We start from the raw sequence: 5099 nt of genomic DNA, 5'->3' as shown, positions 1-5099 counted from the left end.
CGACCTTTCATCTAACTTTTGTTTATTTTCTAGAAGCTCCTTTAAAAATTTGACTTCATTTGGCATCTGTGAAAGTGCTTCAATAAATGGTAAGTTAATATGTTGTTTCTTTAAAAGTTTAAGGAATTTATCAAATTGTTCATTTGAACGATCTTTCCTTGTCGCACTGGGGTATGGCACACGAGGTTTATATTCTGGACTTACCGATTTTTGTTCATTTTGGCGTACCTCATTCTTACGTTTGCTTACCACCGGTTCTGGCCTTGGTTTTTCCACTAGCCCTTCCTCATCTTGAATGGAAATTGTGTTGAGTTGCTCCCTTGGGTTAGATTCAGTGTTGCTTGGCAAGCTACCTTGTGGTAATTTGGAAATCAACTTGGTGAGCTATCTAATCTGAGTTTCGAGCCCCTGGATTAATGCTTGTTGATTTTTGAGTGTTGTCTCGGTATTTTAAAAATGAGTCTCTGACACCAAGATGAATTTAGTTAGCATCTCCTCAAGGTTCGACTTTTTCTCCTACTGGTATGGTGGTTGTTGAAAGCCTAGAAGGGGTGGTGCTTTTTTATTTCCTTAGCCTCCCCATGAAAAATTTGGGTGATTCCTCCAACTTGCATTGTAAGTATTGCTGTAAAGATTGTTTTGAGATTGAGGATTATTACCCATGTAATTTAACTGCTCGTTCTCCATGTTGTGGCCATAAGGTGGGTATTTTGAATTGCTCGATCCACCTCTATTTGCTTCGCACTATATTATTGGGTGAACCTGTGAAGAACTAAGAAAACCATCAATTTTCTTATTCAAGAGTTCTACCTGATTAGAGAGCATGGTGACCGAATCGACGTTGTAAACACTGGCTGCTTTCATTGGCTTTGTTCTCATAACTTGCCACTGATAGTTATTCAGTGACATCTCCTCAATAAATTCGTAAGCCATCTCAGGTGTCTTATTACTGATAGTTCCTCCAGCAGCAGCATCAATCATCTGCCAAGTCGAAGGATTCAGGCTATTATGGAACGTTTGAACCTGTAGCCAAAGTGATAACCCATGGTGAGGGCACCTTCTCAAAAGGTCCTTGTATCTCTCTCATGCATTGTAGAGTGTTTCTAAATCCATCTGCACAAAAGAAGAGATATCATTACGTAATTTCGTTGTTTTAGCTAGTGAAAAATATTTTAATAAAAATTTTTCGGTCATTTGTTCCCAAGTAGTGATTGACCCTCGTGGTAACAAGTTCAACCATTGTTTAGCCTTATTCCTTAATGAAAAGGGAAACAATTGAAGGCGAATGGCATCATCAAAAATGCCATTAATTTTAAAGGTATCACAAAATTCTAGGAAATTTGCCAAGTGAGCGTTGGGATCCTCGTCATGCAAACCTTCAAACTTAACAAACTATTGTATCATTTGAATTGTGTTAGGTTTTAGTTCAAAATTATTTGCAGCAATAGCAGGTCTAACTATACTTGGCTCAGCTCCCATTAAATTAGGTTTAGCATAATCATACATAGTGCACGGAGCAGGATTCTGATTAACAGCAATCGCAGGAGGTAGCGGATTTTCTTGGTTTTCAGCCATCTCCTCAGTTCTGGTTGAAGTATCGTCCTCTTGCTCGTCCTCTGTGTATATTAGGCTTCACCTTATTCTCTCTGGTTTCTGCGAACTGTGCGGTCGATCTCACCGTCAAAAAGTAGCGATCCTGACAAGTTTCTTCTGGTCATAAACTAGAAAAACCTGTTAGAAGGAAATATGAGAAAAAATTAGAAAATAAAATAAAAATTTAAGTTGTAAGAAAAGTAAAGTGGCTAAAGTAATAAAAATCGAGTTTTCCTAATATCCTAGTTCCCCGGCAATAGTGCCAAAAACTTGATGCGTGATATTTGTAACAGGTTTTTAAAGATTTATAAATGACACGTTCATGAGACTAACTTATTATCACGATTAAGGAAAGTGTACCTATCGAACAGTAGTATAGTTCAGCAAGACAGGATTGTCGAACCCAAAGGAACTACAAGTACTAGTATTTACTTCCTTTTTATTATCTAGCCTAAAATTTAAGAGATTTGGTTGTCTAAACTAATTACTAACTAAGAATGCACAGAAAAAACTTGGGAAAATACTTTTGGGGAAAATTCGATTGATTGAGACAATACCTAAGGACAAATCCACCTAGACTTCATTTGTTATTTGACTCTGAATTAAACGATTTATTCATTTGACTTGATCCGTAGAAATCCCTAAGTTATATTATTATCTCTCTCGAGTCTAATAACGTCTAACCCTAGGTTGAATAATTGAAATCTCTTTCTAATTAACACCCTAGAATTGCATTAACTCGATCTATGGATTCCCTTATTAGGTTTCACCCTAATCCGACAAAATCTTGTCACCCTATCTCTAGGTGCGCAATCAACTCTGCTTAATTATGATAATTTTACTCTTAGATAGGGTCTATTCCTCCTCTGAATAAGAGCTTAACTTGAATCAATATTCTAGAATATCAAAACAAGAATTAAGAACACATAATTAAGAACAAGTCAAATATTTATCATACAATTCAGATAATAATAACAAGATCTGTCATAGGTTTCATTCCCCTTAGGTATTTAGGGGTTCAGTTCATACTTATGAAGGAAAACATCTCAAAAGTATAAAGATAACAAAACATAAGAAAACCAAAACTCCTAAAGGAACTTAAAGGGAGATCTCCAGTCTTGATGATGAATCTGGCTCTTGAGATGGTCAATCGGCTTCTCTTGAGTAATCCCTTGCTTCCTACTCTGCGTCCCCCCTCTTCTCCTCTTCTAGGGTGTATTTATAGGCATTGGAATGCCTAAGATCCCTCAAAAGTGGCCTTTTCCAAATAGGACTCTGCTTGGGCTTGACAGGGACACGCCCGTATGCGATTACTTCAAGCAGTGGTCAAGCCTGTTAAATAGGCACGGGCGTGTGGTCTACCCATGTGAGTCATGCTTAGATTCTGCCAAATTGACACGGTCGTGTGGTCTGCCGGTGTGAGGGAGTCCAGCCCGTGTTAATTTCGTACGTTGGCTCATTTTCTTCGTTTTTGGCCTGTTTCTCATTCGTTTCACTTTCCTATGCTCACCTAAGTATAAAACATGAAATTAAGGCATTAGGAGCATCAAATTCACCAAATCTAAGGAAAAATCATCCATAAAATGTGCTAAGCATGGGATAGAAATATGTATAAATTACGGTTTATAAATTGTTACTGTTACCGTTACTGTTACCGATTCGACACTTTGTGTGTCAAATACTGTTACCATTACTGTTACAAATTTAGCACTTTGTGTGTTGAATGTTGTTACTGTTACTGTTACTGCTACCGTTACTGATTACTGTTTAGGTACTGTGTACCATTAAGACACAATGTACCGTACTGGTGTGTTGGTTGGAATCCGTGTATCCGCCGAGTCCAAGTCAAGTTAATAGGGACAAATGAAATAAATTTACTGATAAAACTAAATTTGAATGATATGACATATGTGAAAGGTGAGAATTGAAATAAAGAAATAAGAATGGTATACATATATTCAAATGATAACATAAAAAGATTGAATTGTTCATTAAGTGATGATAATTGTAATGTAAAAGTATGTGTGTGATTTAATGTATTTAATTATAATTTGAATTATAGTGATACCACTGAGTATATGCATACTCAGCGTACAGTTGTTTCCGTGCGTAGGTTGTAAAAGTCAAGTATTGAACCAGCATCCAAAGCCAGACCCGACTTCAGTAAACTTTTGGTGATGTATATTTTCTTTTGATAATGTGGCATGTACATAGGATGTGTATAAAGGTTATTATATTTTGAATATAAATGGTTAAAAATGTTAGTATTAAAAGTCTAAGAATTATAATGAAAAAAGTTAATCCATTTCAATTTAATTAGTACATTGATAAATTTAAATTAATATTATAGTGATTGAGTTTGATTAGAAGGTATTTAGAATAGAAAATGAGCATGTGAAATGAGTTGGTTTAATTGGTTATGTTTGAAATGGATACGGTTTTAATTGCATGAGGTTTTATGTATAAATAAGCAGAAATGCTGTCGAAATTTATAAAAATAAAAATAAAAATTCGGAGACTTGAATGAGTTTCGTTTCATTTTTAATACATGTTTTAGACTTCGAGAGTTCATTATAAAGACTTAGTTATTAAATTATACCATGAATGTTATTTTATTTGTGAGTTATTCATAAGTTGTCTGATATGTCCGGTAATGCTTCGTAACTCAGTTCTGAGGACGGCTCGGGGTTAGGGGGTGTTACATTGAATGAAATTCCAAGTGACTCGTTCTTGCGAAACTACGAATATCAAGGTATTCCATCACTGATACGTGGTGCCTCTCAACAATGATACTACACATTTAAGCATTCTTCAGGGGTGCAAGATAATTCATCGAATACCCGAATCGTGTTCTCAAGCCAAAACTTGACTCTCTTAAGATCATCATTAACAATGGCTCTGAATTCCTCAGCTCCAAGTTTACTTATCTTATCGACAGGTGCTTTATTTAATCGCAAAGGATCAGTACCTTAAGGAATTATAGGGATCGGTTGAGGAACAAGTGGGGGTAGAGGTTGCGAAACAGTCAGGTTCATACGATTGTACTGTGTGGACCACTCGTTCAATATCTAAAAGAAGGCTTTTTTAGCCTCACCCCCATACTACTCATCACGGTTCTAGACTCTGTAGGCATTGTCCCTTAAGTGGGAGCTGGTGCGATACTTTCTACGTCATCTGCTACAGCTCGTTCAGGATCCATTACTATATAAAAACACATTTGAAAATGTCAAGAGTCATCACACTATCACAGTTTTATATATGGCATGTATAGCTAGACTCACATACAGTACGTTGGTCCTAGAATTGACTAAACCGTAGCTCTGATACCATCAAATATAACACCCCTAACCTATAACCGTCGCCAGAATAGGTTAAGAGGCATTACCAGACTTGTAACTCAATTCAGAATAATCATTTATCCAGAACATCATAATTCTATCAATATCATTCATTCACATTCAACATGTACTTAAATTAAGCATACAAAGCTTAAATCATGCATTCAA

The 5099-nt window shown here is 36.1% G+C and overlaps 1 non-coding gene across 1 annotated transcript; it reads left to right on the top strand.

The window, feature by feature from the left end:
- The first annotated feature begins 1039 nt into the window (after positions 1 to 1039).
- LOC121231064 (small nucleolar RNA R71) lies at positions 1040 to 1146 on the top strand. Its single transcript, XR_005929133.1, has one exon. It is a non-coding gene; the product is annotated as a small nucleolar RNA R71 (small nucleolar RNA).
- Positions 1147 to 5099: the final 3953 nt, after the last annotated feature.

Source organism: Gossypium hirsutum, chromosome A06 (genome assembly GCF_007990345.1).
Source record: "Gossypium hirsutum isolate 1008001.06 chromosome A06, Gossypium_hirsutum_v2.1, whole genome shotgun sequence".
NCBI lineage: Eukaryota > Viridiplantae > Streptophyta > Magnoliopsida > Malvales > Malvaceae > Gossypium > Gossypium hirsutum.
Note: the sequence above shows the minus strand (reverse complement) of the source record. Positions and strands in the feature narration are given on the sequence as shown.